Source organism: Culex pipiens, unplaced genomic scaffold (assembly GCF_016801865.2).
Source record: "Culex pipiens pallens isolate TS unplaced genomic scaffold, TS_CPP_V2 Cpp_Un0005, whole genome shotgun sequence".
Taxonomy (NCBI): Eukaryota; Metazoa; Arthropoda; class Insecta; order Diptera; family Culicidae; genus Culex; species Culex pipiens.
Window position 1 is genome coordinate 227,576 of NW_026292822.1, and position 27,932 is coordinate 255,507.

General features: G+C 37.4%; 1 protein-coding gene across 2 annotated transcripts in view; it reads left to right on the plus strand.

The window, feature by feature from the left end:
• Positions 1-796: 796 nt before the first annotated feature.
• The window catches only part of LOC120419906 (potassium voltage-gated channel protein Shaw-like), a 266,231-nt gene continuing 239,095 nt past the window's right edge, over positions 797-27,932 (plus strand). For both annotated transcript variants that reach the window (XR_005605792.2, XM_039582775.2), the window contains exon 1: positions 797-1,581. The gene's annotated coding sequence lies outside the window, so the exon portion shown is untranslated. The remainder of the gene's footprint in view (positions 1,582-27,932) is intronic.

Consider the following 27,932-nt stretch of genomic DNA (forward strand, 5'->3'; position numbering starts at 1 on the left):
TAAAATGATTAAGAATGTTTAAATCCAAGATGGCGGCCAAAATGGCCAAAAACAGGAATAAAATAGTTTTGGTCATGATACGATTATCCAAAGTCCCATACTAAATTTTGGATAATCGATTTTCGGATAGTCGGAACTTCGTATAATCAAGTCTGGACTGTATATCTACGAACAGAAAGTTTCTTTACGGCCTGCCATGAGTTATATTTCTATTTCAATGGATACAATAGAATAATTACGTGTACAATAAAACAATTAAATGTTTTGCATTAAATAGGTAAAAAATATGCTCGAAATGTTTAAAGTAATGCTAAAACACTGCTCTTTCTTTCAGAAAAATTAACCTGATTTTCAGAAGTCAATTATTACAATCAACTAGTTATGGCTTTTCGGAAGCACTTCACAGAGCTTTCATTGAGAACAACACAAACATACCAACCCAAAGCGCTCTGTAATCACAAAAAGAAGCTTTCACATTTTCTCTTTCCCAACCAGTAACAACAGTAAACCACCCATTTGTGTTATCCTTTTCTCCGTCGTTCCACTTTCCAACCGTTCCAACCATTTTTCGCTCTCTCACGCATCTGATTTTTCATTTCCACTCTTCTTTCTCTCCCAAAACTCAAACAAAGACACGTGTGTCACGCTACTCTCCCAATCTCCCAATCGCAAAAGAGCTTTCCTCCTCTCTTGATCGATTTCCTCTCCCAATTTTCCTCTGACGGTCGATTCCGTGTAGTGGCACGCTCCCTCCACACCAAAGTAACACCAGATTCAGTCCAGTAGTCGTCGTCGAGCCGTCGTCCGTTGCTGAACCGCCCTTTTGGAGAGCGCAAACGGACACTCGCCCTCGCTGCCGGAGGATTTCGGGCCTCCCCGGAAACGGTAGTAGCGGACAGTAGTAGTGTGGGGGGCGGCAGAGGTGTGTTCCCCTTTAAAAACTATTTCACCCATCCCAGTTGGTTTGGGGAAAACAACGGGAGAGGGGGCAGAAAAGGGTTTTGTGGAAAAAGTTACAACCAGTGGAGAGCGTTAAGACTCTGAAGAAAATAAACGAAAATTTCCAAGCACGTGACCGTGGTCTTGCTGGAGTTGAACGGCGGTGACCAGTGGCGTACGAAAAGGGGGCGAAGGGAAGTGACCTCTTGAAGACCGGTGTTTGGTGACGGAAAATCGAAGGAAAATTATAGATTTTTTCCCCGCCTGTGGCAGTGAGTTGTGGGAGGAAGAACGGGGAAAACCTTTGGTGTTTGAGATGTGAAAAACCGGGTGTGGAAATTGGATGCTTGCACGAAATCCAAGGAATAAAAACCAGGAAAAAATCAGCAGTGGAAAGTTTAAGAAAGGAAAATTCAACAACCCCAAAGAAAAGGCAAGCAAAATTCGTTTCCAGCAAAGTCTAACGAAGATAAATGTGTCGCTGGAATCGAAAGTGAAAACTTCACAAAACCTCGCCCCCACCCAACAATTGGATTTTTAACCGGGAGGGGGTCGCCCACTTGTGGGACGACGACCAGCCCCACCGCCGAAAGGATAGACCGGACACTGGACGCTGAACTGGACTGGCCGAAAGTGAAAAAGGTTGGTTGGTCTACCCCATGCTGGCTGCAGGCCTTCAATAATTCAGGCTTTAATTATAACGAAAATATAACCCATTAGAATGGTGTGTGTGGGTGAGGGGAAGGGGTGGAAAGGGGAAGGGGAGGAAGGACCTTCCCCAATGTGGCCCACCTGCGGTTGCTGGTGTGGAGAAGGGTGGTGGAATTTTCCTTCCTTTTTGTTCCGCTGGGAAGGTCGATAAAATCGATCTGGAGCTTTTATTTCGGTTTTCTGTTTCGAATGCGTTTTTTTTATTTACCTTTTTTATGTTTGGTGATCAACTAGTTGGTATTTCGGTTGAAAGAGGTAGTACAAACACTGTGAATTTGATGGTTGTTTGAAGCTACGACAAAATTTGAACTCGAAAATTCTTTGAGGAAAGGGCTTTAAAAAAAAGTTGCAACAGACTACAAAATGTATGTAGTAAAGTGAGTAAGCTGACTTATTGGCAGAATTAAAAGTGAACATTATTTGTATAACAATATTGTGTAAGGGAAGTTATCATTTATAAACTTCTAAAATCAAAATAAAACTAAGCAAGAAATTTGAACAAAAAATTATCGGAACATTTTTTTCTCAATCTTCTCCAACAAATATTTGTGTAGTTATTTGACTAGCCCACTGATTTCAAAACTATTTTTGGCCAGGCCTTACCTTCCATACATACATTAATGGTGGGGCCCACGACCATTCCAGGAACTCGCCAGACCCCACTACACGAAAATAAAAGTGAATTGGCGAAATCGTGAATTATGTTTATGAATTTGCGCTATACTCATTAATAAATTCCTTCTTGGTTCGCAAATTCATGAACACATTTCACGATTACGGGAATTGATTTTTTTTCTGTGTGGTAGGGCCCAGTACCCACTTTGGGAAACACTGGACTAGCCAATTATGTATTAATATTATGATTTTTTGCATGAGTGATTAATTGGATTTTCATTTCAAGTTAACTAATCTTTTTTAGTTTACCCGAGCAGACGGAAAAAAACTTGGGAATAACATTTTTTTATGCTTGAAAATACAAGGCCAATTTCGTTTTATGTTATTTATAACAAAATTTGTTATTTGTCATATTGATTTTTTTGTTATTGAATTGTTATTGTTGATTGCGCACATAAGAGCGTCTGTATGATCCTGTCGCACTTTCTTTCCCGGTAAATAGCAAAACTAGTGGCGTGTAACGAAAACTGAACTTTATTTTACTAAAACTCTTTATTCGCGTTCAAACTAGACTGTTTTTAGCAGAAACTGTACGAAACGGAACTGTTCTGACCTGTTCTGAGGTCTGTCAGGGAATGGGACTGATCTTGGCATGTTTTCCCTCAAGAAACTGAGCGATCAGGACAAGTTCACTGACCCTTTTCCATCTGTTTGTGTTCTGTGAGTACAAATATGTGTGTGTTTACAAGTAACGTAGAGTGGGAAAACTATACAACATAAACTGCGGTAAAAACTACACGAAAACAGTACAGTACAGAAGTTTCTGACTAGAATTTTTATCTTGTGTGTAAACAATTGTAATAACAGACTTATAACATTTTTAGTTATTCTTGGAACAAATCTTTTTAATGATTTTTTGTTATTTTAACAACTAATCTGATCATCCCAATAACAGTTTGAGTTATTCTTCCATAACAAAAAAATGTTATTCCAAAGTTGTTTTGGCTTTCATCCAATATCAGACAAATAATAAATTTTGTTATGATTACATAGACTGTTACTCAACTCTTATGCAAAAATTGATTTTCCAAGAAGAATCCATAACACTTTTTATTTTTTTAACAATATTTGTTTTGGAAATGGCATGAATTTAGTTATTGCCGTCTGTTCAGGTACTCAAATAAGGCTGGTACACATTTTTTTTTTAAGTTTTTGTCCCTCGGCTCTGGTCGAATGGAAAATCATCTCATATTTAAAATATGGAAACAAAAACATTCTTAAATGGCTCTAAATAAAAAAAACAAATGAATAAATAAAGTGACTGTCAAAATTTGCTATTAAATTTTATTGTTAACAATGTTTTGGCATTTTAATAAAAATAAATTGAGAAAAGTCATAAATGTTAAAAACAGTGTTGAAATATGTGATTTTTTTTTGGAACTTTATTGAAAAATGCATAAAAGTGTTAAAAAAAGATAAAAAGATACAAGTTAAAAAAGTTTGGCAAGAAGAATAATTTTTAAGTTCATATGTGTCCTGCACAGCAACCAAGGAAGTTGTTTTCTTGTTATTCCAAAATTGTCAAATTTACGGACCCAATCCTGCAAGAATCTGATTGTAAAAATAGTCAAACTTTGTTGTTAATAACTATGAAGACAGGAATTTAGTTTGTTTATAACTCTAAAGGCAGTAATTATATCGATAGTTCCCGTAGTTTTGAAGATACTAAAATATCTGTAACAGAAATCTGGGTGCAATAGCTATGGACGATGTGTACCGTTAAGCTGATAAATAAAATCAACTTTTAAAAAAATGAAATTTTCAAAAGATTTTTATAAATCGAGTGATCAATCGAAAACTGTTCAAAATATATTTTTCAGCAATTACAAATTCTCATGAATTTTGCGAAATTAAAGCAAAATACACAGCACAGTAAAAAATTATGTATATTTGGAAGGTTTAATAACGTAAGGTTGAAAATTACCTCTTTTATGACGTTATTTTACCTCAATTTAGACTGAAAAAGCGACATTATACCTAAATAGTGGTAAAATTATACATTTTCAGAGGTAAAATTACAATTTTTTTGTGACATAAAAGATGTACCCCTTCCCCGAATAAATATTACCATGATTCATTTTTCTGTGAGCTTTTCCACAATTAATTTATTTACGTTTCCATGTATTGTTGACAGAGAATTGTTTTTTGGTTTAAAACCAAACAGTTACAACATTTGGAAAATTTTCATATAGCTTACACCACATCCAAAAATGGTCGACTGCTCTTTGATTTTCATGAAATTTTGAATTGAAGGGGGAATTGTGGTCATGAAAATTAATTTAAGTTTCATTTTATGATATATCGAGATGACCGAGATGTTTTTTGATGGCGTTCCAAAAAATTGCCATTTTGAAGCTTAAACATATTTTCAAAATCGTAACCATTTTCCGTTATTTAAGTGTAGAGAGTCGTAGGACATGTAAACTCATATGAAATTTTATGTATTTACGCTGAATCCAATACATTCTATAATTAATTATGGTTTTGGTAAAAACATTGATATTTTTTGGAAAAATTTTCAGTTGAAATTAACTTTTTCATAATTGAGGTAGGTACACAGAAAAAAAAATCATGGTAATATTACATCTGGGAAGGAGTACATCTTTTATGTCAGTAAAAATCTGTAATTTTACCTCTGGAAATGTGTAATTTTAACACTTTTCTGGTGTAATTCCAAATTTTCAGTCTAAATTAAGATAAAATTACAGCATTAAAGAGGTAATATTCAACCTTCCAAAATTACACCTTCCAAATTTACATTGTTTTTTACTGTGTACAATAACATCCCACAATTTTGGAGTAGGCAATTAAGAGCAGAGTTTTTCTGATCTGGATAAAATAGTCTTGAAAATGTAGTTTTTTTGTTTTAAAAGAACGACTTCTACTAGTGAAAAAGCAAGAGAATGTTCAAATAAAGCTCCTAAAGGTTGCCAGAAAAGATGCATTTGACAAGCTATTGACAAATTATCATAAAAAAATTTCAAGTTCGTGGGTGTTCCGAATATGAGGGATGACTGTAGTTTGTCATTTAAAAATTACGTGTTTTTTGTGTAATTTGGCAAGGTTATTTTGTATAGCGTTAAAATTTGTTGTTTACAAAGGAGACAGAAAACAAAAACAAAAGAAAAAATACATGCATGAGTTTTCTTGACTAGGTATTATTTTTTTTATTTTTTTTTTTAGGGGAGCGGCCGTGGCTGACTGGTTACGGTGTTCGCTTTGCAAGCGAATGATTCTGGGTTCGATTCCCATCTGCTACCAACGAGAAAGTTAAGAACACATGAATTTGAAATGATGAATATGAACGAAAAATCAAAGTCGCTCGAGGCGGGGTTCGATCCCCCGTCCTTTGGATTGGTAAGCAAAAATGCTAACCACTAGGCCATGACGACTTGGTGAGCGTGGACTGGAATTAGGAATACTGTTACAGAGAGCGAGTTGTGGCGCTATAACCACGGCAAATAGTATCCAGGGCATTCGTGGAAATACAATGTCCCATCCCAGAGGGTCCCCCGGAGTACCAAACCTTCTTAGCATGGTGCTCCCAACGAATACAACCAAAATCTCGGAGCGTATGGTGGTGTGTCTCCACGCTTCTTCCTCCCCTGTCGATTCAGAATTGTGTTGTTGTTCGAACACTCAGTGCTCAAACTCAACCCAATTACGAGTCATCTCTGCGATACGGCTTTACGCAGTAGGCCTGGCCGCTTTAACGCTTGTGATGTATCAATGCATTCCGATGCAGTGGCGCCATACAAATGTTAATAAATGACAAGAAGAGTGCTAGGCGTCATCTAACCTAAGGCACTCTCCAGGATCCTTTCGAAAGATTGGCTGCGCTAGGGTCTGATTAGATTAGATTAGATTAGACTAGGTATTATTTTTTTTATTTTTTTAAAGTGATTTTGGCATTTTTGGCTTTTTTTAGAATTCACTTCTTCAACTCAGTCGTTTGATTTTGAAAGTTTTTTTTTTTAGAGTAAAAAACTATGCATAACAATGAGCCTTCTTAACTCTGACCTCCAAAGATTTAGCGAATACAACTCCGACTTCGACTTCAGCTCTCCAAAAAGTTTCGACTCCACCGATTTTGACTCTTACTCTGACTTGAGATTTAACAGTTACAATGTAAAACGATACTTTTCGGAAATGTTTATTTTATGTTTGCATTTTCCAGTCACCATTGTTATCGTTTGAATTATGTCATTTTTTAATGTGTTGAATCCAGCAGCTTCACTTTTTTTTTTAATTGTACTAGAATTTGTTATTTTAAAGAGGTTTATAATGAATAATCTATCCATTAAACAGGCATGATTATCTAGTCTAATCTAATCTAATCTAATCGAACACAAGCGCAGCCAGTCCGAAGAAAGCATCCTGGAAGAACTTGGGGTTAGATTACGCCCCAAGTTCTTTCTTGTCAATATTAATTATTGCAGTACACTTGAGTAACCCCGAAGATGTATTGCATAAATTAAAGCGGCCAGGCCTACTGCGTTGCATTAACCGCAGAGACAGATTCTGTGAACGGAGCACATTTCACAGAATCTACAGCGGAGGAAGGATGCGTGGACATACCGTACCAAACGCTCCTATTTACAGTTTCATATGTGTTTTGTATAATGTGTATAATATAGTGTGGTTATATAATCAATAAAATATAATAATGCAGAATAATGATCATTTAATAAAATCCCTTCACCTATATATAATAACCACGCACCCAAGCACACAAACAGCGACACAAAAGAAATGAAAATGAGCATGCAAAAACAAGACAGCGCGTCCCCGTGGTCAGCGCACTAACCATTAAACAGGCATGATTATCTAGATATTTTTACGTGTATTAGTAACTAAAAACATATATATTAAAAATAAAAAAAAAAACTTTTTAGACTCATCTGAAAAATTCGGACCAATTTTAAGATAAGTCAATCATCAAAAATTGAGAAGAATAAATAACATTGACCTACCAAAAATAAAAAAGACAGGCTTTATAAAGGATGTCAAAATTGGAGATTTGTTTCAAAGTTTCAATTATTCCAAATCATAATTAATTTTTTTAACACTTATTTAAAATCAGTCTACTGGAAAATGTAAAGGCCAATTTTTCTTCTTTTTATTGTGGAAATTAATAAGTAGTTTTTTCAGGACCGTTTCAGAAAAAAAGAAGCAGAAATGTATTTATAAAAGGACAATTGGATTAAATATTCCTACCTGTATTATTTTAAAAATTGTTGCAAATCCTACAATTTTAAATGATGAAATAATTTTAATGTTTAATTTTATACTACCATTGATCACCTTCCTGGAAGCAGAACCAAATGATTAAACCAGCTTCACCTTGTGTAATAATGTTTAAAATTATTTTAAAGAAATCTCATTCCCCTTCCACCTTTTCACCAAAACCGTTTATTAGATATTATCACAGAAGCAAAATTACCTCCCTCACGTTCAGCACAGACTGGGAGGATCATTTGCACACCTCGTGCGCGCACTCTTCCTAAGCCATTGAGCAAGTATGCAAAGTACAAAATTCAATTATCTCCACTGCATTGGAGGGACTCTGTGCAAGGGCGCCAGCCAGTGCCAGCTGCTGAGTTGAGGTTTTCAGGAACACCCGAGCAAGACGCAAAAGTAAACGCGGTTTTCTTCGAATTTTCGCTGGTGGTTGGAGTGAAAGAATATTGCTGCGAAAAACACAGCCGGGAAAAGAAACTTTTCAGAACGAAATTCCCCTGCGGGCTTTCGGTTTCGCTTCGGAGGCTCCCAGAACGTTTGCTTTTAAGGAAGATGTATTGTTGAAAGGAATTGTGTTTTCTTTCTTGAAGTTTGAACTGTTTTTGCTTAAAATTACCCAATTAATTGGGATGAGTTCTCTTTAAAGGAAATTAAGAAGGTTTTTGGGACGTTTGAAAAATCATGATTTCATAATTTTAAGTTGGAAACTCTCGATTTCAAACCGCACTTTCGACTCGAAGTCCAGTCAACATCATGTTGGCAGTCCCCGCTGGGAGGTTATAATGTATGAAACATCCACACAAAGTAACAATAAATATTTTCATTCATTCACCCTTCGGCAACGAGGCGCGTGTCGTCGACTGAAACCGCAAAATTGCTCTACAACTCTCCTCGTCGGTGGTCGCGGGACATGGTCTCCGTCGACGAGTGCGTGGTGAGCTTTTACCCAACCTTCCTCCACCCCTATCACCCACCTGTCGTAGTCGCAGCAAAGGGGTAGTAGCTTTCCGTGCCAAACGCAAACAGTCGTGATGTGGTACAATTTAGTGGAGCTTTCATGAGCTCGCTACTCAAAGAATCAGATTCACACTTACACACATACACAGACAGGAGCGAACCTGAGTGCGCTTGTAAAATCAATATTTTTGTCCCTTTGGCGGGAAACTTGACGGTTCGTCATGAGGGCTAGGAAAAAGGACCTTTCAAGATTTTGGTTCAGAGGGATGCATGGTTTGGTTGTAGAGTACTTATCTTAAATATCGCATTTTTTTGGTTTTTGAATTTTCATTTTTTGATTTGGAAAAAAAACGTATTCTTTAATTTTTAAAAAAGGGGCTAAAAACACATCTTCTGAGCCATAGTGCGTGATGGTGGTTTAGAGGATATGATTTCTAAAATAATCATATTGGCATGTCATCATTATAATGAGTCAGTATTTAAAGCAAAATTTAAGAGGCAGTATTTGTAGATTCTGCTCGGTTTGTTCTAGAGGTCGTATCGAGGTGCTCCGATTTGGATGAAACTTTCAGGGTTTGTTTGTCTATACATGAGATGAACTCATGCCAAATATGAGCCCTCTACGACAAAGGGAAGTGGGGTAAAACGGGCATTGAAGTTTGAGGTCCAAAAAACATGAAAAATCTTAAAATTGCTCGCATTTCCGTAAAACTTCATCAATTCCAACTCTCTTAGATGCATTCGAATGGTCTTTTTAAGCCCTTCAAAATGTGCTATAGACATCCAGGATTGGTTTTACTTTTTCTCATAGCTTTTGCAAATTACTGTTAAAAATGAATTTTTTTAAAACCTTAATAACTTTTCCCAACAGCCTCCAACACCCATACTCCCATAGGTCAAAAGTTAGGGAATTTCATGGACTATAAGCCTACGGAAATAACTTTTTGGCCAATCGCAGTTTTTCTCATAGTTTGACGATTTTTCTAGAACAAACATTTTACAACGTTAGTTTTTGCCCTGTAGGCCGCCATAGCGGCATTTTTTGGTCTCAATTTTGTCATATTCGGAATCCTCGGACAATTTCACGTAAGTTAGAAGTATTGGAGTTGTAATATTTCTTTAAAAAATAATTAAATAAAACATTTTTGAAAAAAGAAAAAGATCTTATTAACCCTATGACCAATACGTCAAATGCTGTATCAAGTAGGCGAAAACCTGTTTTACCCCCAATCCAACAAATTGTTAAAAAATATTTTAATTCATTCTAAACGGCAATTTTTCCAATCAAATTTACAACTCCAATACTTCTAACTTACGTGAAATTGTCTGAGGATTCCGAATATGACAAAATTGAGACCAAAAAATGCCGCTATGGCGGCCTACAGGGCAAAAACTAACGTTGTAAAATGTTTGTTCTAGAAAAATCGTCAAACTATGAGAAAAACTGCGATTGGCCAAAAAGTTATTTCCGTAGGCTTATAGTCCATGAAATTCCCTAACTTTTGACCTATGGGAGTATGGGTGTGAGAGGCTGTTGGGAAAAGTTATTAAGGTTTTAAAAAAATCCATTTTTAACAGTAATTTGCAAAAGCTATGAGAAAAAGTAAAACCAATCCTGGATGTCTATAGCACATTTTGAAGGGCTTAAAAAGACCATTCGAATGCATCTAAGAGAGTTGGAATTGATGAAGTTTTACGGAAATGCGAGCAATTTTAAAATTTTTCATGTTTTTAGACCTCAAACTTCAATGCCCGTTTTACCCCACTTCCCTTTGTCGTAGAGGGCTCATATTTGGCATGAGTTCATCTCATGTATAGACAAACAAACCCTGAAAGTTTCATCCAAATCGGAGCACCTCGATACGACCTGTTTCACATCGGTGAAAAACTCGCTCTTAATTTGCAATCGAAAAGTTTTCTACATTTTTTTATTTTTGGTAAAATGTACCGATTTCAAGTTAAATATTTTTGAAAGCTTACACATTTTTTTCTTAGTTTCACCTAATTAGCCTGAAATTTTCAACTTACGATATCTCGATTTTCAACGATTTTTTTTAAATTTTCTGATATTTTCAATAAAAATAATTTTATAGTTGTAAAATCAAGCTGAAAAGACCTACAAATAAATATATTTTCCAATATCAGAGTTTAGACCGCCTATGTTTCAGCAGATGTGTTTTTAGTCCTCTAAAAATAAAAATAAACCGAAAATTAACAAAAATACATGTTTTGGGAATTTACAATTTGCAAATTTTATTTCAAGTTGCGTCAAAAAATGAGGGGGCAAAACAATATTGATCAAATTTTAAATGTTAATAAAGAGCTTTTGAAATCTAATTGTTTGAGACTGGTAGAGCCTATAACTACAACCCTGACACTCATCTCGAACCGTCTGTACTGATCGAGCACATCTACGAGAGAAGAACAGTGTGAACTAGGTTTTGCTAGGTCTTGCCCAGAACAATTTGGTGATGACGTCATTACTTGAGATATTGGGCTATTTTCGATTCCTTTCTACATCTCTTTCTTCACTCTTGGCTCGGTAGGACAGGCTTAGATTGTATTTCACAAACAAGATTATTCCAAATTGGCTCCCTTCGGGGAAGGTCGCGGTGCGACCGCGTACTCAGTTATTTTACTTGTAACTTTTGACTTAGAATAAACGTATGTAGTGTAAGTCGCATTTAACTTACATCTTGGTGGTTTTATTTGGTTTAAACGGTGACAAATCAACTCGGATTGGATTCCGGACGTCGGAGAAGACTTGCCGTCTTCACAAACCCAAGGTCGCCGCTGGTATGAGGTCATCGATGGTAGCTTGGACGAGGCTGGCGAGGCAGACTTGCAGGTCACGATAAATCAACTCGTGCTGGGCCCTTCGCACTACTAGCTATCGAAGAGGAAGGTTGAAGGTCCCAACATTTGGTCCTTCGAACCGGATCGGGGAACCCACGGAACTGGCCCGCAAGCCACCCCCGATCCGGCCAAAGAACCTCGAACCAAGCCCCACAATCCATCGGCACCGGAGAGAAGAATATGGAGTTCTCGGTAACAAGCGTTACGGTCGAGATACTGGAAAATCTGTCGATTCAGGATCACCCAAAGACAAACGGCGATGGATTTTACCCTTAACCACGGTCTGGCGGAAGGTATGAAAATGGCGTTCCATTGGAAAAGGACTATTGTACTCGGGAGAACGCCATCGCGAAGGTGACTCGAGGACGCAGTCATCCACCATCGCGATCTGTGGAACAATTAAGTACGTCATGAATCAATTATGGAGGTTTGGCGCCATCGGATTCGGCGTCGTCTGCGACTTACAACAGGATTTGAGCTGCAGACTCCTGGTCAATCGGCATTCAACCCTATGCCAAGCATCGGTCCGCCTCAAGACAGCACTCATCTGGTTGGATTTCCTGTTCTGTTAAGGTAAATACTGCATGAACAAGAGTGTATGTCTGGCCGAGGCACCACGAGCAACATCTAACACAATTAATTCAACCCTTTCATGGATATCCCACGCTCAACCGGAACACGTTTATCCGATGCAATCCAATCCGTTGGCACACGGACAACGTTCAATCGCGCGAGTGCTCTAGGACTAACGAGCAACGCGGTGGAAAAGCTCTCGTACAGCGTCACGCTGTGAGCTTCGGAGTTACAACATTCATTCATCTGGACACTGGACGAATCAATCAATCGAAATATTGGCCACGAATCGGCCACCACCGATAGGTGCGTCGTTGGAGATCGACGTACTTGGACGAACGAGCGCAGTGCCTGGGAGGCACTCAGGAGCTCAGATCTACGGTTAACGGACTTCAAGATTGGGGAGGTGCGCTGTTTGGTCATTGAGGAACAACGTACTTTTTTCAAAGGTAAATAATTACACACACGTATATGTCGCCGAAGCAATGACCATTAGCGGAAATTTACACCAAATTCTTTATTCATCTATCAACACCGATCAACCAACGATCTCGAGAACCCCACCCACGCGCTTTCCACGGTTCGGTCAAGGGATCGACCAGGCGGTCATAACATCGAGGAGATGAGAACCTACGCGATGGAACTCAACAGCAGCCGCTGCAACAAACCAATAGAGCTACGTTTGGCCTTCGTGACGCGCACACATCAATATCCAAGTGTGTGTAGCTCATCTAATTATGGTGGTGCAACCAGGACGGCGATCGGACGATCGCTTTCAACCAACTACGATTCCACTCAACGGGTATCAACAAGGATCGTCTCGACTCAGCCATGTGATCGGTCGGCTGTCAGTTTTCGGACCACGTGACACCTCGGGTGTTACTCGGATCCGACTTGGAGGCTAGTCGGAGATTTACGTTGTCGTATGCCAACCCTCGTGGCACGTCAGGCAATGTACGGCTCGGAGTAGCTGGTGGCAGCGTATCGAAGAGGCAGCGCAGATACAAGTTTTCTAAGGTAACACATTTAAAGAAGTGTATGTCCGCCGAGGCAGGACATCGGAGACTGCACGCATTAAATCATTCAATCCTCTTCTATGTGCCCCTGCGAACTTCCACATCTGTAATCAACCACGGTTTACGACGGCCACGGTTTACGTGGCTCCAACCACACCATCGGACAACATCCAACGTCATGGTGACGTCACAAGGACCACTAGGATCAACAATCGAGTCTACTGGTTCATCGATCGTAATGTTTTGCGATTCGGTGATGGACATTAGTTCAACATTCACGTCAATGGTGCCTTCATCCAGTTCTCGTGATTCATTCATTAAGATCAGTGGACTTATTTGTTTAGGAAACAGATTGTGGTTGAGCCAAGAGTTGAGCATTGAAGGTTAGGTCAAACGCACAGGTCAATGAAATGTAGCAAGTTGCCATGTACTGCATGCTTGCTTGGTATTGGAAGGGTTCTCAAGTTCACAAAAGTCCTGGAAGGTGAACAATGAATCGTACTCTCAACTAAAACGTCCATTCACAACACGAATTGTAACCACATTCACACTACCCGTTCATTGAGTAAGTGCATGGAAGCTGCACAAGGAAATTTCGTCAATCGGGTTAGTCAACTTGTAAGCAGGACGAAGCACACCCACACATCCACGCTACTCTGGGCAGGGTCCGGAGGTCGGAGCGCAAAGGTGGTTCAGAAAGGCTGAACCAGGTCAACCCAAGGGGACGTCACTGGGACGTCATCATCCACCACGATCGGCGAGGGGTCGCCACGTGTCATCGGTCACGTCAACGGGATGTACCAATCCTTCCAGCGTGGTATCAACGGGATGCCACCATCCAAACCAAGGTCAACTCGGACAAGATCAAGGTGCAGTCAAGGTGAGCTGCAACTTCCACGGTATACGGTCAGCGGTCTCTGCCGAGAGAGGACAACAGGACAGCGGAGGACAAACCCGCATGCCACGTGCGGTCACCGGTACGCTGTACGCCCACGGAACGAAAGGAGTTCGTTTTCCATCCAACCTAGTAGGGGCAGCAAAGGACGAGCTGCACATTCCGGAGCAAGGGTTCAGGATCCCACCTGGACTAACGGAGCACTGGGCTCCACCCCAAGCGGCCAAGGAAGCGCTGCACATTCCCGGAACAAGGGTTCAGGGTCCAACCTGAACAAGCGGAGCACTGGGCTCCCATCCAAAGCAGCCAAGGACGCGCTGCACATTCCGAACCAAGGGTTCAGGGTCCAACCTGGACAAGTGGAGCACTGGGCTCCCATCCCAAAGCAGTCAGGAGCACTGCAACCTCTGGAGTGGACACTTTAGAGGCGGTCTGGCGTCATCGGGACGTCATCCAAAGGTTCCGGAAACGGTTGTGGCTGTGGTTTCAATGAGGCGTCATCAACACCGTTTACCATCCAACACCAACGCAATTCTGCGTCACTGTGGAGTGACCCCGGCTGGCTGGAACCGTACCAGACCTTTCTACCACTGCAAGGGCAGCTGGTGCAGCATTCCCAGGGCGGAAATGGGTTCACGATCACTGCAGGGCAGTCGATCACGATATTGCAATAACTTCCACTTGTTGACCTACTCGGGTGGAGTCACACAATCGGCTACTGCAGGGCAGTCGGTCAGGTCCCAAGGTCAGGATAGACTTACGACCAAGCCAAGCACGGTCGTATAGGTTGAAACTTTGCGGAACTCCACTCCAACATCCGATAACTATGAGCGGAACAAGGGCACGACCATTCAAGGGGATTTGGTCAGGTATTCCAAGGACAGGAAAGCATACATTTTGAGGACTCAAGTCAACGCTGATTCTGGACCGGACGGTAACAGTCGCTTCTGAGAGAAGCTGACTCAGATCACTCAGCAACAATCTACCAGGGAAACAAGATCGGTGAAGAGGACTACTGGAAGGATAGCAGCACCAGGGATCAACTCAAGTTTTAGCAACCAAGCATCGAACTTTAAACAATAGCGATGTGTACATCTATTAGCTGGATCTTTCATGGTGGGTGAGCTGAGCGCTCAACTTTGCTTTTCATTAATTGATTAGGATAGCCATTCTTTCATCCAAAATCCCAATTCCCTTTGAGATATTTTTGGTTTGTTCATAAATTCGAGGAATTTCTGGGTGGGTGAGAATGTTTGAGACTGGTAGAGCCTATAACTACAACCCTGACACTCATCTCGAACCGTCTGTACTGATCGAGCACATCTACGAGAGAAGAACAGTGTGAACTAGGTTTTGCTAGGTCTTGCCCAGAACAATTTGGTGATGACGTCATTACTTGAGATATTGGGCTATTTTCGATTCCTTTCTACATCTCTTTCTTCACTCTTGGCTCGGTAGGACAGGCTTAGATTGTATTTCACAAACAAGATTATTCCAAATTGGCTCCCTTCGGGGAAGGTCGCGGTGCGACCGCGTACTCAGTTATTTTACTTGTAACTTTTGACTTAGAATAAACGTATGTAGTGTAAGTCGCGTTTAACTTACATCTTGGTGGTTTTATTTGGTTTAAACGGTGACAAATCAACTCGGATTGGATTCCGGACGTCGGAGAAGACTTGCCGTCTTCACAAACCCAAGGTCGCCGCTGGTATGAGGTCATCGATGGTAGCTTGGACGAGGCTGGCGAGGCAGACTTGCAGGTCACGATAAATCAACTCGTGCTGGGCCCTTCGCACTACTAGCTATCGAAGAGGAAGGTTGAAGGTCCCAACACTAATGTTAACTATTCTGGATGCACTGTTTAGCGATTACTATGCATAAATTTTGAATTTTCGGATCACAATTCGGTAAAAGATATAAATGTTGCGGTCAAAAAAATGTTTTCTTCATTCATTGATAGTTCGCAAATTGTTGACTGTATTATAATTGAAATGATGTAAAAAGCATTATGTGACAGTTCTACTTTTTAAATAGTTATTTTAATATTTTGTTCAAATTCGGCCAGAGCCGAAGGACAAAGTTCTTAAAAAGTAAATGAATTGAAACATTTTTTAATTTATGTTTCTGAAATTTTAAAAAAGTTACTATAATTTTATATATAGTATAAATGGTTAAATTCTGTTGAAAAATTTTGGTTTAACGAAAAAAATAAAATTAGCCACAAATATTTGGTCATTTTTATTTTAAACGATAAGTAAAGTCAGATACTCTTTTCCATGGATAATTTGAAAATTTCAATTGAAATTTGGCCTCAGCAAATATTACGAAAAAGTTACGTCACTCCGAACCCCCATCAAATACCAATCAAAAATTAAGTTTAAAGACTAATATTTTTCAAAAGAATGCAATGTTCTTTTTTGCAATACCGTCGTGAAACTACTTACTTTTCCTGTCATTGTTGAACGATGACAAAGCCTACTTTGTACGTAAAAAGTTACGTAAAATCAAATTTTGATCATAGGAGGCTGAATAAGCAAAAGAGCAAAACGTCAACAAATGAAAAAAAAAGGCAGAACGAAGGTTGTCGGGTTAGGCTTGTTTTTCTATATGTTTTTAGATGTTTCCAAAAATGAGCAGTTAATCAAAATGTTGCAAAGAATTATTTTAGAATTTTATCGTTGCTTTTAATTTTAAACTCACTCTAAGCTTTTTTTATTAGAAAAAAATTAAACAAATGAATTTCTGTGAGATCTCTGTTTATGCATTCGCTCAAACGTGAGCAGCTCTTGAACAAAACTCTGATTTTTTTGCTTTCTTTCACATAGTAAAAGCACATTTAATCTTTTATATTGAAAAAGCTATAAAAATTTACTTTTTGTAGGGTTTTACATTTCACTCAATGTAAACAAATTGGATATTCCTAAAAATCATTTTTGTGGGTTTTGAATTTTCACAGACCTTTATTTGTTATGTATGATTTATTAACTCTCATTATGAAAAATTCATTTTATTTCAAATTGTGACAATTTCAAAAATAACAAATTTGAATTACTAGCCATAATTTTAAAATTTTATTGAAAAATCTGTTTAAAATGGATAGTTATACAGTAACGCCATTGAAAATAAAACATTTATTCCAAAAAAAATCAAAATTTCCACGAAAATATAAATCAAATCAAATAACTGTTATCTGTTTTCAGGTCTGTACTGAACTTTAGGATGCTCCAAACTTCAATGTTTTATATACCAAAGGATGCGCAAGGATTTGGCCTACACGCCAGAGGCGTTGAAAATAAACTATTTAGTGGCCAAAATGCCTCAAAAATTGAGATTTTTGTAAAAAAATTTTTTAATGGGTTAAATCCTATTTAAAATTCAAATGCAAAGCGCCAGCTCCTGTTACGTCCAATCAAGCTCATATTTTGGATTTGGGCTCAGTATGCCCACCGGAACAAACCCTTGAATGCCCGCCAAAAAGTCATTTTTGTTACATCCTAATGCTCATGCTCAAATGTCGGAAAATTTCAATCGCGTTTTTCTCAGTTGTCCTTTTTTAACATGGGACAATTATGCGTAGAACGGCAGTTCAGTGCTGAAAAGTAGAAATTTTCATCATTTGCTTTGAAAAGTATTTCTATTCGATTTTATTTTATTTTCAACTAATATCAGTCAATTGCACGATGTCGTGAAATACCATTTCTTGACAGTAGCAATGAAATAGTTATTAAAATAGAAAAAAAAATCAATTATTTTGATCAACTCTTTTTGACATGGTGCATAATTAATCCTCTACTGCCCAATTTTTTTTTCGAAATTATGTATTTTTAACGTGCTCAGGAGGTCATTTTAAGTAAGTTTTGTTCTACGAAAAACTTTACTTCTCCTGTTTTATTTTTTTCTTGTTTCATTTTAATTATTTTAATTTGCATTTATCTTGTTTAATTGATGTTTGTTTTTGGTAGTATTTGCCTATTCTACCACCTCCTATCATTACTTTTTACCTATCTTATTTTTTCAGTCACTTTTACATTTTTTGTTTGTTTTTCACATTTTCTGAAAAATATTAAATGGCACCATTATCATTCAAATTGTTTAAAAATTCATAGAGGCATAGTCTGGGAAACTAGAAAAATTACTGTATACTTCTTTTTACTTAAAATATAGGAAATGTTAGTAAAACATACAGCCAAAGTTGACTCCTACAAATTACATTTTTAAAAACTTTGGCAAATCAATCTTCCAACCCAAAAATTTTCTAAAATTTTTAGAGTTCTTTTTTCCAACCCATTTTAAGATCAAACATTGGTTGAAAAAAGGATTTCTTAAATCGGAACCCGTCTACAGGCGGGGTTGGGTTGTAGAGGGTTAAGTTACAATAAGTTCTTTAGAAGAGCATTACAGAGTTCTAGAGTTCGTTTCAGTTTTGTTATTCATTTCAGTCTATTTTGGATCAATTATTTTAATAACTTTTGTTATTCACTAAGAGTTTACCAAGAATTGAATTTAGCATAAACTCCCGCAGTTGCTACTCCGTTATTGACCAGGACCTCCAGAAGTTACATCCACGAGCCGTGGAAGATGAGTGGGTGCTATCTTTCCTCGCTTCGCAACTTCTCAAAGGCCCCTAACATGCTGATCAATACCGGTGCCGGCCACGACCAGTGGTAGGCTCACGGGGAAGTGGATGGGAATGTTAGTCCGATACTTGAGTGATAGAGACCGCCCAATCAACTGCTTCTCTGACAAAGTATCACATGAGTTTTGAGGGGGTTAGTAGATGGGTATAAGATCAGGATTCACGAGTGGCAGTGATGTGACCATGAGCATTTTGTTTATCGGTTGAAAATTTTAAATTTTAGGCAGCCGGCTGCGGAAAGATAGATAGTTGATTATTTAAAAAGTTTTTTTTTATCGAACGCGTGCCAGCCGAGCAGTAGTGCTATGGGCTGGACTTATCAGTATATTTTTATTGTTTTTAAAATTTAAATAACGCGACCAAATTTCAAAAATAGTAAATAAATGACGCTTTACTCTTCATAAAATCGATAGTTTGATGAGTTAATACTAAAACTGCCAATTAGAATAAAATTTTACGATCATTTACGACGAAAATTATCGCGAAAAAAAACAGGACTGCGCGTCCCCAGAAGCACTGCACTTATGAAGGCATTATTCAATTATTATGACCAATCACCCCATGCACACAAACAACGACACAAAGAGACGAAAATTATTGCGAAAAACATGACTGCGCCTGTTTACCAAGAATTGGATTTTTTTCAAAAAAAAAAAAACTTGCTAAAATAACATGGACAGTAAAAATGCGAATTTAGGGCAAATGATAACATTTGTAAAACATGGCAAAAAAATTTAAAACCCTTTTAAAACTAAGACACCGTTATCAGAACTCACAAATAAACGACTACAAAAAACTCTATTAACGAACAAAAAAATGTAATATTATTACTCAGCCAAATCGATTCCATCCCATCAACTGCCATCAATTTGAAAGCAATAAAAAAACTAAATGACAAAAAGGTTGTGTGACCCGATCTTTCTACTAGTGAACAGAATTAAATAACATCACAGAAAGCAGCAGCAGCAAAAAAAAACTAAATTGTTTCTCAACAGAAAATACAAGCGCCACCCAACCGTTCCATTACAATTTCTTCCTCTCCTTCTCTAATGGGAACTTCATTGGCTCTGAAAATAGTTTTGCTCCGTCTGCTTGCCGGAAAATCAACCCGCTGCTGCTGCTGGCGAGGTGGGGGCCCGTTATTGCAAGGGTTCAACGACGTGGTCCAAGACGACGGTCTGGGGCGAAAATGACAGCGCACGAAATAACTTAAGTTTCCTGGCTTAGCCCAAGTGGAAAAATCGTCGTCGTCTTCGTCCTCGCAGCAAGCAGTTTTCCACGAAAGCTTTTCCCCCCGCAACGCTACAGAGAGAAAACGGGAAAGCAAGAAAGTAGCGGCAGAAATTGGCTGAAATTGCTTTCCAGGAAAGAGCATTTCTGTGTATTTCTGCCTCCATTCCAACCTCGAAAAAGCTCCTGCTCGAGTTTTGTCCTTCGGGCCGTTTCCGTTTCTGTTCTTCTACGGACTGCTGGAGACGGGGTTGGGTGCCTTTCGCTCGACATATAGATGAATGAAAGTGGGAAATGGAAGGGACGCACACCCCCGGACCTTTGCGAAAATGTGGGTTGAAGCTGTGGGAGGTCATGGTTGATGAAGGAAATAGGACAACTCACAGTAGAGGCGACACATGTCGTGGAGCTTGTGATAAGTTACTTTTGTTATCGAGTGTATCTCAAAAATAGAGAACATTTTAAAAAGCAGTTTTTGATTAGAATCCATTTAATCTAATCAGTGCCGCTCGGATTACGCTCAATAAAATATTGATATTGAATGTGCCAATCGCAGTTAAATGAGCATTTTCACCGTATTAATTTCACCACATTGACTAAACAATAATTTGTAAACAATGCAAAATCCAGATAATTAAGCATTAAGCCACAAACATGAGTCGAACAGCGCTGTTGTCCTATCAATCACTAAAACATATTGGAATAAACGCACAAAATCCAATCCTAGCTGGTACACACATTCAGAACTAATCCTGTGCAAATCCTTTCATAATACCAACGTTTACGAGCCCGCAAACAATCATAAGCTGACTGCTCTTCTGGTCCTCCTCCTCCTCCGCAAAGCTGTCAACACTTTTTCCGAACCCCCCTTTAGCGACAGCAACGACAACGCTTTTTCCAAGGCAGAGCAACTTGCACTAATGCCAACAACCAACCATTCTAGTGCTGCTGCCATTAGCAAACCAGCAGCAAATTAATTGCCAATTTATATAATGGGTTTGAATTGCTTCTGATGGGTGTCGGTCGTCGTCCTGAGACAACGACGACGACACACCGGACAGGACAATTAAATTTTACGATCCTTTCACGGAGCTGGCACCGTTTTCACGTGAACGCTCGTACTCCAAACCCATAATCCATCATCGATTCGTTTCAGCAATGACTTGTTGAGCCACACGAACACGACCTAGATAAGTTCGTGCTGGGCATTGTTTGGGTGGGAAAATTCGCCTTCCTGTTTTTCATGAAGACTTGAGCAAGGAAAGCACGTACGTTGTTGTTGAGGATTCGTTGGAACTTTCCTTCTTTCTTTGGGATCGCCGCAGGAGCATGCAACTGAGCTAGTGAATGGATTGGGTGGTGGTTGGAATAATCGATACTATAAACTAGCTAAAACGGAATACTAAGTAGGTGTGAGAGATTGTGTAAGAAGAAACTTTTAAGCATGAAAAAAAAATAGTGGAAAACAGCAATAAAATAAGGCGCCAAAAATTTAAATTCTTAAAACAATGAGTATAACCACATTTATCGGTAATTTTTGAAAATAGTTATTTTTTGTCAAATGTGAGCCAATTGTTTGAGGTTTAAGAGACGTTGAATATTTGAAAGCCTAGCTCAATTGAACTAGCGATAATTCAACATGCTTGCTTGATACAATAAGTAATCCCAAGAGGGTGCTGTGTCCTATATCTCGCTTGGTCCAAACCAAAATCCATGATAGAGCTGTCACACCAAATCTGGCAGACCAAAGTGTAAAAAGGAAACAATCTAGGTTTTTAACGTAGATGCAAACGGATCAGGAAAAGACAATTTTAAACAAAATTTTATTTTTCATTTCTTGAACCAGGTTTTGAGTTGCAAAATAATGAGTAGGCCATATTTGTCTACTCAAATTTTTAATCGCGTAAACGGTGTTCACTTGAATAGTCTTGAAATTGGTTATGTGGATTTGTGATTTGTATCATCATTCCCTTGTTATCGTCCCACGTTATCGTCGGAACGAATCTGGGATTCATATGAAGTTTTATGTTGTAAAGATTTATAAATTTTCTCAACTTTTTAAAATAAATATTTTATTAAATTTTCAAATCTGGTACAACTTTTGAAAAGATTTACAAATAGATATTTTTTTCAATTCATATTTTAAACCAAATTTCGGAAGTTGGGTATAGTTTAATTGAATATATCAGAATATTTCACAATAGTTTGATTTTTTGACACGGAAAATCCACAAATCCACTATTATTTTTAAAGATATGGTCAGTTGAAAGTTACAGGTAAGTCAAATGACACTTCGAAAAACTAATTTTTATTGATTCAATTTTTTTTGTGAGGCTGTATCTTAGAAACTAACTTTCCGATTTGCAAAGTCTCAGAGAGAAAATGAAATAAATTCCTAGCTTTGCAAACATATTTTTTCATTAAAAATGTTTTTTTTTAAACAAAAAATGTTTGAAAAAAAAACAATCAAGGAAATTGTTGTCTTCATATTCAACGATTGAAATGTTTAACTTTTCAGCATCCATTTCAGAGCTGAAATGTTGAACTTTTCTGCATTTGTTTTAAAAAGGGTTACTATTAGATTCTGTGATTTTTGGTACAGAAAAGTAGGCTGTTTTGTCGTTCCATAATGACAGGAAAAGGTAGTAGTTTCAGGACGGAATGGAAAAAAAATCTATTTTTTACAATATATGTTTATTTTTATAATTCAATTAACAAAATTTGCACTATTTCTATAAAACTAAGAAAAGAATAATAAATTTTCATTATTTAAAAAAGGCGTTTTTTGTTACTACATGTGAGAGTACGGTATTTTTTCAAACAAAGTATTTTATACATTAAAATCACATGCAGAGAAAATTTCTTTAAAAACTGTGTAAACTTGGGTATTTTACACTAAACTTTTACTGATATTAACATTGCAAATTAAAAAAAAGTTTTAAAAAAATCAAAAGCAACAATATCCATGTAACATTTCCTTTGTATAATATCAATTTTGTTCATTATGAAAAATAAGTTTAAATAATAAAATTTATTGTGAATAGTTAACTTATTTGAATTCATTCTGTAATTTTACGGAAAATGACAAAATTTCGCGTGATATCCATTTTGAAAAAAATAATGAAATTTTATGCATTTAAGAAGCACGTTTTTTTAAAGTGTTAATTTTTATATAGTGAAAATCTTTGCAAAAAAATGGCCTCGTCTTAAATCAAAACCGAAAATAAAAAAATATTATGAAGTCAAAACCTGAACAAAAAGGTGAAAAGGTATATTTTTTGTGATGAATTTAGGAATTTACAATTAATTAAAATTTAGTGCAAATCAATGCAAAATTTTGCCTCGCTAGAAAACTATTTTCTACGAATTGTGAAAATCTGAGTTTTCAAATATCATCTTTTCTGATTTATTTAAAAAACTTGTACATTTATATTATCAAAAAAATCATTTAAAACTTTCACTGTCGGAAAATATATGTTTGAAAATCATCATTTTAACAAGTAAATTATAAATTAGATATCGTCGGTTACAGTTACAGTTTTACACATTGTTACAGTTTTTACATTGTAAAAAACATACATGATTTTTTAATGGATTATTTTGTAAAAAGCAATCTCTGTATTATTATGACAATATTTTTTAAGCAAAATAAATACACTTTAACCTGCGTTGATTTTAAAAATTGAATCACTTTCCAAAATAGGTGAGCTTAAATTAACTTTATATCAGAACCAGGGATGCCACTTGGTTTTTTAAAATGTCTGTAAATAAGTCTGTGTATGTCTGTGCATTTGTCTGAAATTCAAATATATCAATTCATGGTCATTGAAATCCATCAAATATTGCGTTTTTAAGCATTTGAAGTTTAACGAAATAAGTTTCGACAAAAAAGATTACAAAATATTAATTTAATGAAGTTTTTTAAAAGTCTGTGTACCTCAAAAAATGTCTGACACAAGCTCAAAAGTCTGTGAAACACAGACAAATCTGTGTATCTGGCATCCCTGATCAGAACGTATTTTGGCTAGAAATATAATTTAATAAAGTATTGTTCGTTTGCTTTCAATAATTATAAAAGACAAACAACATATTGAACACCAAGACATTAAATAATAACACCGACCAACAAATCTTCTGCCCAGGCTCAACTCGCATGAGCATGAACTTTGGGTCCCCAAAAACACGAGCATATTTAAACAGGACCGAATTGTTTTTCTCCAAAGTTTGTATGGAAAATCAGTGCTGTTCGCTACTCCCACTTTTTGCATGCAATTTTTGGCTGTATGCAAGAGTGACGAACCGCCATAATTCTCTACACAGTAAAAAAATGTGTAAATTTTCAAGGTGTAATTTTGGAAGGAGGAATATTACTCTTTTATGATGTTATTTTACCTCAATTTAGACTGAAAAAGCGACATTACAACAGAAAAAAGATAAAATTACACATTTTTAGAGGTAAAATTACACATTTATTCTGACTTAAAAGATGTACCCTTTCCCAGAAGTAATATTACCATGATTTTTTTTATCTGTGTATACAAACTTTGGAGAAAGTCATTCGGCCCGGTCTAAATATCTTTCAAAAATTCAAATATCACTTGTTTCATGCTTTCCCTCGAGTTTAGCCTGCGCAATATTTTTTCTTGATTTTTGTTGGTCAGTGTAATCTATAGTTGGGATCAAAGGATGTTGACATATTTGATTTTTTTTCGCAACCCGCCTTTGCACCAAATAGCAATCAAACTAAGCGACGCTCTTGACAACAGCATTCTCCTCAAAAGAAGCAGACATTCATATACTACTAAATGAGCAATTCTCTAAGATTTCGGTCATTCGATTTTTTTTGTATTTTTTAATCTGGCTGAAACTTTTTTGGTGCCTTCGGTATGCCCAAAGGAGCCATTTTGCATTATTAGTTTATCCATATAATTTTCCATACAAATTTGGCAGCTGTCCATACAAAAATGATGTATGAAAATTAAAAAATCTGTATCTTTTAAAGGATTTTTTTTTAAATCAAGACTAACATTTCAAAAAGGCGTAATTTTGGCCCTTTTGAAATGTTAGTCTCGATTTGAAAATTTTAAAAGTATTGTTTTCGGAAAGATCGGAAAATTTCACGAATGTTTCATATTTTAATATTGAAAATCGGACCATTCGTTGCTGGGATATCGACGTTAGAAAATGGTGGGTTGTTTGGGTGAGACTTAGAAAAAAACAATTTTCCTGCTTATTAAACCTTTGCATGGCAATATCTCAGCAACTATAGGTCGTATCAACCAAGTTCAAAAAAGCAAAATATAGAGAATTTTATCAACTTTTCAAAAATATTTTTTCAAAAGTGCGCAAACATGTGCACTAATTTAAAAAAAAAATGGAAACCTGCGACTATTTTTTTTAAATCCTAAATATGGCTATATCCTAAAAACGGTGCACATTATGAAAATTTCACCAAAGTACTTTTTGATTGCCAATTTGATTTTACATCGAAAAATTAAGTTGAAAATTTTTTGCGACCGATATTTCGATTTTTTGAAAAAATAGTGTTGATTCGAAAATTTATAACTCTGTTAAAGATTTTTTGCACAACCTGGAAATTTCTGAAAAGTTGGCATTTTATGTTCCCTAAAACATATTTAAAAAAAAATGGACAAACTTATGATGCAAAATGGCTTCTTTTTGGCATACCGAAGGCACCAAAAAAGTTTCAGCCGGATTAAAAAATACAAAAATTAAAATTAAAAAAAAAAAGATCGATTTCGTAGAGAAATGCTCAAATACAAAAAAAAATGCTGGGATTTATGTTTGAATCATGGCTACAATATTAAAAAATATTACACTGAAGAAGCACAACTGCCCCTGACCGCATAAATGTCCCATATGCATTTTCATCGAGATCGAGTTTTTGATGCGTTTTGGTTTAAAATCGTGTGCTCTTTCGAAAGAGCCTATAACATCCAGTACTTTGTTCTAGAAATCAGGAGGAAATCCAGTTTTTTTTGCGAAAACTTAACACGTAACCCTATGTATGGGACAAACTTCAAATGCGTTTTTCTCAGCTTGCTGTTTTTGCATATGGGACATTTATGCGAACATGGGCAGACAAGGCCTTTTGAATCGAAATTTGTTTATTTATTTAAAAAAATATTGAAGGACGAATGGTTTTTTATAAAAAAAATGTGAGAAAATTTGTTCAATCCACTTGATTAATACATTGCATGCTTTTTTAAGTTGTACGAAACAGCCTATGAGAGCTTTGGAGCAAAATCCATTTTTTCCATTATTTTTTTTCATAATAAATTCAATTTTTGGGGTCTTTTTAGGTGTCTGTTTTCCCCCTAAGATTGAAAATTTGCACTGACTGTTGCTTTTATTTATAATTGGCCCATTGTACATTTTCAAGAAAATCTGGAATTTTTCAATTAGGTTATATTCAAGTTTGGCAGTTGCTACTGCCAAAAAAACAAGGCAATTTATAGCACGTTAGTGCTTAAAAAATAACGATATTGCTGTTATCCACACAAAGTTAACAAAAGTTTGCAAAAGTAGAGCAGAGAGGCATCGAAATATCAATTTTCTGATTTCTCTATATTTCTTTAAAATTTCTAGAATGTTATAATTTAAAAAAATGTTAAAACCTCTTTTCAACACATTAATACTACTCCATCAGTCTTTCCATCAGACACGAACCCTTTCTCCAAAGTTGACTAACCGTACCCCCAACAATTACTGACAGCCAGTGTTCTTCGGGTACTTTGTGTAAAGACACACCCTTACTCAAACGCACACAAAATATACACACACACACACACACACATCCCAACACTGGTTCATTAATCACGTGTTTTTCACCGTGTCTGTACACGTTCTTGTGTTCATGTAAAGGCAGGCAGGCAGGCCCAGTACTGTTGAATGTGGGCTTTCCCGTTTGCTGGTTCTCTCTCTGGAGAGCTTAGCCGAGACACCCTCCCCGTCCCCTTTGTCTTCCCAACCCGGGCGGTGCACCGGCGCGACACGGCGTCGGTTCTAGTCTGGGTGCAATATGAAGAATTGTGGTACCCCTGGGGACTCGTAGGTTGCAGTTGGACACTGTTGAAATTGTTGGAAAAGTGGTTTTGGTAGGGATTTTGACGATTTTCAGGTTTGATTCAATGAAATTTGAGCACAGAAAATTGCATTCTATTTTAAGAAATTTCCACAATTTTCACAGTGCAGCCTGCAAGTATTGTACTGCGACGATGGCGACAACTACAGTGTAGTCTCTACCTCCACCACCACCACAACATAACTACTGACTGACTATGTAAGGCACTACTACCGGGGTGGGTTAGTACACGTACGTAGTCGTCGTCGTCGTCGTAGGGCATATTCGGAGCAGCCCATTTATATTTCATGTGAGACCACCGACCGAACGGGATCTGGTAGTTCCAAGTTCTGCCACCAGAGGGCCGGGGGGCAGAAGCAGAAAATGGCTTCGTAATAATTTAAGACAGGCAGGGTTTAAGGTTTTGGGGCAAAGGGGTGGGGTGACATTCAGCAAGTCTCGGAGGCTCGAGCAGTTTATGCTGGAGCTGGATTTAAATGACATTTTTCAAACGGAATGCACTACAATGCAGGATATTAAAATTGTGGGACGCGCACGTGTGGGATTCTTATTCATCGTCCCAAGGGGAGGGAGGTTTAGTGCAATACGAGGGTGTAGGAGTTGGGAGGAAGTCGTTTGTTTTGTACGCGAGTTGTGATAAATTTAATGCTGGTGGTTTACGCTCAAACAACTGGAAAGGATTAGCAAACATTTCTCGGGTACAATGTTGATTCAGTGAGACATTGCTGTAATTCCATGTGTCGGAAACAATTGTTGGATGAAGTTTCATTTATGAACTGGTAAATATATGAAATTCAAATTTAAATTTCTTTAAAATATGAGCATTTTCAGAGCCTCTCTCCACCATGCAAAACACTCCAAACTGCTGTAAAAAGAAGCCATCAAAAGTGCTACTGATGTGGGTGTCACCTGTGGCAAATTTTGAAACTCCCCTTTCCACCCCCCTCCACAAACTAAGACGTCAACCTGGCACCGGAAGGAAGCGGCATAAAAGCTTATCAGAATTAAATTGCGTGCAATACTAAAGCTTTATTTTTACGATTATGTCCTAGGGTTGTGCATGACGGCGGTGCGGTGGGTTGACGGTCGTTACCTGCT